The 9,271-nt window shown below is 33.9% G+C and overlaps 1 long non-coding RNA gene across 1 annotated transcript; it reads left to right on the plus strand.

Moving 5' to 3' along the window:
• Positions 1–368: 368 nt before the first annotated feature.
• Positions 369–2,294, plus strand: LOC120350696. The gene is made up of 2 exons (XR_005570995.1): positions 369–913; positions 1,591–2,294. It is a non-coding gene; the product is annotated as an uncharacterized LOC120350696 (long non-coding RNA).
• Positions 2,295–9,271: the final 6,977 nt, after the last annotated feature.

A 9,271-nucleotide genomic window follows, 5' to 3' on the forward strand; every position in this document is an offset into this window, starting at 1 on the left:
GTCTATCATTCGACAAAGCCGGTGGTATTATCCTTTTCTAGGTCCACAACGATGCCAATTATGTTTATGACACTGTAGAAATATAATTAATTAATGCAGAGAATCGGCATCGCTATTCTTCTATCTTTATCCACTGCCATTATAACGTGGACCTCACTATAATAATATAGTTAACCTAGAATTAATTCATCAACAGTCGTCAGTCTTGTTTGAAACAGATAACAGAGTTTTGAAAACTTGCAAAATATGTACATGACTATTATTTTATAAACCACTATAACTTAATTTTAATTTGTGTTTTTACTGTTGGTTATGGTATTAGTTATAAAATGAAGTAGCAATAATGTAGCATACCTAATAAAAAAATCTTTATTATAACAAGAAAGAAACTGACTTATATGTTGGTAAGTATTTCATTATTTAGGATTTGAATTTTCCTATTGAAATATTATGTTGCTATTTATCCATGATAACAATTAATGTTTATTTTTCAAGGTTGTTGGTCATTAACTTAGTTACATAGGTACAGTATTTCCTAATACATTTAGAGTTAAACAATAAGCAAGTTTCACTGTGAATCAATGAGATTGGTTGGTCAACATTGTTTCATTGTTTATCACTTTATTTTATAATCATGGGTATCACATAAAGTAATACAATAAGAAAGACAACTATATATTTTCAATGTTTTTAATTAAAAACATCAAACTTAAAACTAGAGTAGCATACCATATTTTATTGATTTGACTTATTTTGGCTATTTAGTTTTATTCTGATGATAATTCACTTAGCCTATATTTATTTAATTTATGCTAGGCCTAATTGGAAACTATTTTTACCTATATTTTGAGTTTTCTGTGGAGAACGAATGGCTCAAGTTAATGAAGCTAATGAAATATCAAAAACCTACCAAGTAAGTTTTCTTTTAATATCAACCTATTAAAACTAGATGTAAGTTACTTAAGTTTTGTGAAATGGTTTATTTACTTCTTTATGATTTAACTTCTTCAGCCCTTGCGAGTAATGCCAGGTCTTCGGCAACATTAAAAACAAGAAACTTTATAAAAGCTATAAAATATAAGTTGATGTGTTCCAATAATCTAATGAAATTAATTAACATTTGCAATAAGTAAACGTAGGTAGGCTACTGAGGCACCCATACTTGATTTGCTATGTTTTCATATAGAAAATGAAGTTTTCCTGTACGGTAGCTGTTTTCCTATTATCACAGATAGCTTAGCCCCTTATCCTGTCTCGCTTTCTGTGTTTTATTGGGTGCACTACAAGCTTTTTAGTGAATCTATAGCAATGATTATTTTATTTGATATTTTTCCTATTAACTTATCATTAAGTTAATACAATAATAAAAAAGAACTCTACATAACCTCCTTTATTATAACTCTACTTATATTGTATCATTTTTCATCACCTAGGCTTCTAGAAAGTCGCCTTTGTAAAATACTGGGTGACTCGTCGACTCGGGGTGACTTTGACCCACGTCGCGGAAAAAGATTCAAATCATTTATCTCCGATATCTGTTATCCGAAATCGATGTTTAACATTTATATCCGTAGCCTTGATCATTTCTAGGTTTTACAATCAATATCTTGTCGAATCTCGATATATTACTTGAACTATCGACATAAAATCCAGCTTCTTGCTTCATCTTGTGATTTTGTTGTCTGAAAACTTCGTAGCCTATTAGAAAACTCATTTCTAAAAGACTTATAATATCGGCGAGTACATTTATTTTTGTTTTTCATTATATTTTAATTGTTATACATAGTGATCATTTAGAAAGTCATTTTAGGTTAAAATTATGGTGACTTTGTCCCAGTATAAAAATTGTGTTATTATGCAGGATATATTATGCAAATACAATTCAATGTATGATAAATATAATGTATTCTACCTAATAAAACATAATTATTCACCTTGCTTAAAATTAATATGCTCTCAATATTCATTTTTTGCTTATTCTGTAGCTGGAGCCAACATGCCCCGACGTTACAAAAAATTTTAGGCAGCAGAAACATAAATATTTTTCAATAAATAACTTGTAATTTTTTGAAGTGATTTTCATTTGTTTTTAGTTTAATTATCCATTTTAAAGGTTGACATTTGGTTTTACTTTGTATAAATCTTGAAAATTAACTTTTTTTCATATATTTTTCAAAGTCACCCAACCCCTGGTTGACATTTAGTCCAGGCAATGAATGCTCAAAAAAGGGTATAGAGGGAAATGTTTGGAAGACAATTTTTGACCCCGCAGATCTGTTGAGGTTAATAAGGAGGTAATATTAAAAGTCCCCATCCCTGTGCTAAGGGGGTGGGGGTGGTTTAAAGGTACCATTTTTTGGTTTCTCGCATAAAACTCAAAAACTATGTATCTTAAGGACTTAACTGTTATATAACAAACTAGCCGTCAGGCTCGCTTCGCTCGCCATATCCGTCTAGCCCCTGGACCCCCGACTGGATAGTCCAAAAATGAGATCAGCAGGCTCGCTTCGCTCGCCTGCATTTTTCATTTGAGCATTTTTATCATATTTTAGGACAATCCAGTCGGGGGTCCAGACTGAACGTCTGGCTAAACGGATATGGCGAGCGAAGCGAGCCTGACGGCTAGTAATATAATATTCCCAGGATTGAAAGTAGCAGTGCCCAGTCAATTTTTCCGCGATAAATGCATTTAAATCTTCAACTTGGTGCAAACCTAACAAAGTCAATTCAACTTAATGCCAACCTGACAAAATTATTAATTTAGTTGCCAGTTAACAACTGTTTCGAAGAGGTACTCTATCTAGATTATAGTTCTATAGTAACATATGATATGGAAATTTCAATTATAATTAAGAGATTGGGAGAAGAAGAATATACATGCTAAAAGACGAACTTCAAACCCTTAAAAACAACCCTTAGAGTTAAAATATTGCCAAAAGATTTCTTAGTGCGCCTCTAAAGGGCCAACTGAACATACCTACCAAATTTGAACGTTTTTGGTCCGGTAGATTTTTAGTTATGCGAGTGAGTGAGTGAGTCAGTCAGTCAGTGAGTGAGTGCCATTTCGCTTTTATATAATTATATAGATTAAAGCTTACATAATCTCCTACAATATTTATTCTACAACTTTTTTTATATCTCCTCTAGTTTTCGAGATATTCGCTCTTGAAGGTGTGACATTTAAAAAAAACACAATTGCCACAATTTTTTTTACTTTCCTTGCCCTATTACCATAGGTAAGGAAAGTATTGCTTTCCGAAAAATATAAGGTACCCCAATTTCTAAATTTCTATACGTTTCAAGGTCCCCTGAGTCTAAAAAAGTGTTTTTTACTTTCATTGCTATCCGAAAAAAATTAAGGTACCCCAATTTGTAAATTTCTATACGTTTCGAGGTCCCCTGAGTCCAAAAAAGAGGTTTTTGGGTATTGGTCTGTATGTGTGTGTGTAAGAGTGTATGTGCGTCTGTGTACACGATATCTCATCTCCCAATGAACGGAATGACTTGAAATTTGGAACTTAAGGTCCTTCCCCTATAAGGATCCGACACGAACAATTTCGATCAAATGCAATTCAAGATGGCGGCTAAAATGGCGAAAATGTTGTCAAAAACAGGGTTTTTCGCGATTTTCTCGAAAATGGCTCCAACGATTTTGATCAAATTTATACCTAAAATAGTCATTGTTAAGCTTTATCAACTGTCACAAGTCCCATATCTGTAGAAATTTCAGGAGCTCCGCCCCATCTAGGTAAAATTTGATTTTAGATTTCCAATTATCAGGCTTCAAATACAATTTAAACAAAAAATTCCAAATGGAAAAGATTGAGCATGAAAATCTCTACAATTAATGTTCAGTAACATTTTCACCTAAAATTTAAAATAAGCTCGAAATTCGAGAAAATGTTATTATTTCAATTGCAAACTGTTGGCAACTGTTGATTCTATTAAATCATTCACTATGAAGAGATAGCAGACCTCGTGAGTCTCCAGCTTTATAGTCCTGTCACCAGCTGGCTTAGATCTTTGCATAGTAGACTTGCGATGCGCGGTAACACTAGCGTCAGGTGATAAATTTTCATAACAGCAAGGAAAGTTGTGTGAGTGCGCCACACCAGATTTTTCTATTTTTGCTCTTATAAATTTTTAAAAATCGATGGGAAAAATCCATGTTGATTATGAGCTTATAGAGCATTAAATTCTCCTCAATTTGATGTATAATTTCACACTTTTACGAATTTCTCTACACCTTTTGCAGCAGCTTTAGTTTTGAGTGTGAAATATCCATTTTTGCAACAATAGACCAATTGACAAAGGAATTTGGAGGGAATGTTTTAAACAACATTTTTGACGTATCAGATTTGTTGAGACTAGTTAGGAGGAGAACATATCAAAAGTCCCCATTATATGATGCATTATTGGAGAGTTATAAGCCCTGAAAGAGCAAAACATTGGATAAAAACCTGTTACTTTAACAATTACACACCTTCAAGAGCGAATATCTGGGGAACTGTTGGGTATATCACAAAATTTCACTAAACAAAAAGTGTAGAGAATGTATCAAGCTTCTTTTTTGAATAGTTAGTTATGTCGGTTGAATGCATTGTTTTCAAGATATGAGCGTGGAAGCAAAACGCTGAAAAATGCAACTTTTAAACCTTTTTTAGGTGGTTTGGTTTGAATCATCATGACTGGCTTTCTGATGAACCTATGCGACGCCATTAAGGAATGGCTTACTACTGTATGGTCGACTGGATCTGCACTTCCTGTATTTACTGATCCGGAGACGTGAAAATATGCTTCATCTGTAGACCACAGAATAGTGTCGTGTTGCACAGAGGTTAAGAGTGCGTTGCAAGCATCTGTATGCTTTAACCAGTCGTCTGAAACAACCATAATCTTTTAGGGGTGTAAATGGAGATCGAAGTGTAAAATTCGCCTTGATTTTCTGGACGATATTCCAAGTGAAGATGGATGTTTCCACACAGAGCGCGATAGGGATTGTTCAATGGACGCCCTCACTGCCGCGATATTTTCAGGTACCCCATCTTTTTTAGGTTTCCCAGCTTGTTTTCTAGTAAGTGCAGATCCTTTCGACCATACAGTAGTAAGCCATTTCTTGATGGTTCTAGCATCAGGGACTGTCATGAAGATTCAAACCAAACCGCCTACAAAAAGCATCTGCGTCGCTACCACATTGTCATTGTTTTATATGGTGTCCCAAAAAGGATGTTAGGTTTTTAGAATTACTGTGAAGGTAGTGATTTCAATGTTTTAATGTTTCTACACATCCAAGTCTCTATTGTTCAATTAGATTGTCGATTGTTAGATTTGCATTTGCATTTTGCCGGAGACTACAGATCCATTGTCACAACACTATCAGGATGTTCTATGCGGCACTGGGTTTGTGAGTTGCATTAGCGTTCCAACTAGGGTTACCAGTACTTCAAAGAGTTGTATTGATCATATCTTTACTGACTATGGTGACACAGATATTGTTCGCTCTGGTGTCATTATGTCTGAACTCACTGATCATTATTTCATTGTAGCGGGCATAGATCCTCTGTCGCGTGTTGAAGTTTCTAATGGGATACCTCAGAATTTTACTATTATAGACAAGGCCAAAGTAAGTTCCCTTATTTCAGAGCATGACTGGACCTCAATTAAACAATTTAATAATGTCAATTCAGCTTCAGTTACATTTATAGAAACCTTAAAAAAATTCATAAACATATCCAAAAAGAAAAAATTGTTTCTGCTAAAACTAGAAAACTAAAACCGTGGATTACTAGTGGTCTCATTAAATCAATCAGACACAGAGATAAGTTGAGTAAACAGTTGAAGAGGCATCCCCAGGATTATCATTTGAAAAACATTTTTAGGACTTATAGGAATACCTTGTCTAATGCTATTAGAGAAGCAAAGATAAGTTATTATCGTAATAAAATCATGGAGGTGAAAAACGATAGCAGGAGGCTATGGAGTAGTATAGCGGAAATGACAGGAACTAAAAAGAATAGAGAAAAATTCCCTATTAGTAATTTTATACATGATGGAGCTGCAATTGACAGACACAATATAATTGATGTTGCCAATGATTTTAATGCCTATTATGTTAATGTTGGTGCCAGCCTTGCCAGTGCATTTCCCCGGTCAGCGAAGTTGTTGTAGATGATCGAGATCACCAATTGGACTCCAGACTTGACTTGCAACATGTTACTGAGGAAGATGTGGTTAGGGTTGTAAATAGCATTAGAGGAGGTTCATCTCCAGGAATCGATGGCATCTCCACAGATATTATAAAGGAAAATATTGAAATTTTGAAATATCCAATAACTTACATAGTCAACTTAAGTATCACAGAGGGTGTCTTTCCGGAAATCCTTAAACTTGGCAAAGTTATTCCAATATACAAAAACGGCCCAAAAAACCGTCATGTAAGTTATAGACCTATTACATTAACTTGTGTTCTTGCCAAAATACTAGAGAAAATTATTAGACAGCAATTAGTTGATTATTTAGCCTCACATAACATTCTGTATAGTAATCAGTTTGGCTTCAGGAGCGACAAAAACTTAAATAATAATATATTCAACTTGACTAAAGATATACACACCCTAATAGGGAAAAACAGGAAAATTCTTTTGCTATTTATAGACCTTGCAAAAGCGTTTGACACAGTTGACCGGGATATCCTCATGAATAAACTGTATTATATTGGTGTAAGGGACATGTCATTAAACTGGTTCAGGAGCTATCTCTCGGACCGTCGCCAGATTGTCACTATTCTCAATGAAATAGTATAAGTAGAGAGTTGAATTATGGCGTTCTGCAGGGAAGCACCCTAGGACCAATTTTATTTTTAACTTTTATTAATAACTTGGGAAAGCTTAATCTACAGAACGGTGATTGCTTTTTATATGCTGATGACACAGCTTTACTTTTTGATGGTCACTCTTGGAATGAGGTATACAAACATGCAGAGTGTGGACTGAATAAAGTGAAAAGATGGTTCGATCAGAATCGTCTAACTGTCAATGTGAGTAAAACTAAGTGCATGCCAATTTGTCTGAGAGAAGATGCCGAACCTGTGGATGTGGAATTAAAATTGCACTCATGTGGAGCATTGGATGAATGTATGGTATGTGACACAGTTGAAGCTGTCTCAGAATATAAGTATCTAGGAGTATTATTCGATAAACGTTTGAAATGGAGCTCCCATATCATTTTCACTAGGAATAAATTAAGGAAATTATTATACATTTTCAATTTTCTAAGTAAAATCATGAATATTGAAATGCTTAAGCAAGTATATTATGCATATGCCCAATCTATCTTACAGTATGGTATCTTAGCTTGGGGAGGCGCCACAAAGACTGTCTTGAATCCTTTGGAAGTGACTCAAAAATCTATTATTAAAACTGCGTTACAGAAAAATAGTAGGTACCCTACTGAAACCCTATTTAACGAGTTTAAAGTATTTAATATTAATCAGCTGTATGTTCGATCCCTACTTATGCACATCTACAAGAACAAACAAGACATATTCGCTCAAGTGCAGCATGGCTACACAACCAGGAGCTCGGTGAACGGTGGCATTGTTATTCCTAGAGTACTCAAATCAATAAACACAACAAATTCCTTCTATAAAGCAAGTATACTTTACTCAAAACTCCCCCAACACATTAAAGACATTGAAACTCGGTCCATAGGCGTATACAAACGCCACATTAATAGATGGCTTTTGGAGGTTGGTAAGATAAGAATTTTAGATTTCCTTAAATCAAATTATACTTTTTGATAAGACTAGCCTCAATGCATGCTGAGTCGGTGGCCATTGTTCTGATCCGTTTCTCTTGTTCTTGGCTTGACAGTGAGTTTTCTGCCCCTCATTCATTTTCTCTCTCTCTTCTTCTTCTTCACAACATACTTCATTTTTCCATCACTCATTTCAATCTTTTCCATCTTTCACATATATTGTCATGTATTTCATTATGTTAACTTATTATGAACTATTGTCATTATGAACTATTCAGATTGTTACTCTTTCCTGCACACAGGCATTTTGCCCATGCATGGAAAAAAATGTGTATTATTTTTTATTTGAAATGTATTTTGTTGGTAAAATGAAATAAATAAATAAATAAATAAATAAATAAATTGTCCTATTGTCCAAATTACTCTCACGTTTATTGTCCAATTGAGGATACATCATAATTAAGAGATATATTAGGGTGAAGAGTTCTGACTGAGGCCTATAGCTGAATTATGCCACCTGATTGAACGTCTGGCACTTTGAAGCACTGATATGTTAAAAGTCTGAAGTCACTATGTTAAACGTACATACTGCATCAGAATAAGTGCTTGACTTTCAATTCAGTGGTTTTATTCAGCTTAAGACCTTGGTTACAGCTTTTTTCAATAAAACCTCTCAAATTACCTAGTTAAATAAGATGTTCTCTTGAATTGGATAATTTGACATACTCGGAAATGTAAAAATATCAATGTTGTTACAATTGAACTGTTTAAATTAATTTGCATTTTATATTATTTTGTAAAAATATATTGGAATTTACAGTTTCAAGAAGTTTTATCGATCATCTGCATTTAATAATAATAATAATAAATATATTAGCCAAAAAACAGGATGTCACAATTTGACATATAGGCCAGTCAATATAACAGTAAAACACTCAGTCAATACAAATACTGTCAATAAAAAACAATACAAAGTCACATTTACAATAGAAACATGTATGGTATATTAGTCCCTATTCATATAACAGTAATATTAATAAATTCTAAATATTGAAATCTTCTACATTCATTTTCATGTCGATAAACTCTTCAACTGAGTAAAAGGGGTTTTTCAAGAAAAATATTTCTAAAATAATTTTGAACCTCCTGTGATTAAGTTGCCTCACCTCAATAGGAAGCCTATTCATCAATTTAATTGCAACATTCGAGGGACTTTGATCAGTTTTATGCAGTCTGCTTCGTGTTACATTGAGCGTCTGATTGGATCTTGTATTATAAGAATGAATTGCATTTCTCAACTCCATTTTCTCTGGATTTGCTATCAGGAATAGTAAGCATTGCAATATATAATGAATATAAGGTTAGAATTCGAAGACCTTTATAATATCTCTACAATGTTCCCGATTCCGCGCCCTGGCGATGACTCTGACAGCCCTTTTCTGCATTATGAAAATGTCTTGTGCTTGTGAGGAACAGCCCCAGACTATAAGGCCATATGAAATGTGTGGATGAAAAT

The sequence above is a fragment of the Nilaparvata lugens genome, chromosome 3 (assembly GCF_014356525.2).
Source record: "Nilaparvata lugens isolate BPH chromosome 3, ASM1435652v1, whole genome shotgun sequence".
NCBI lineage: Eukaryota > Metazoa > Arthropoda > Insecta > Hemiptera > Delphacidae > Nilaparvata > Nilaparvata lugens.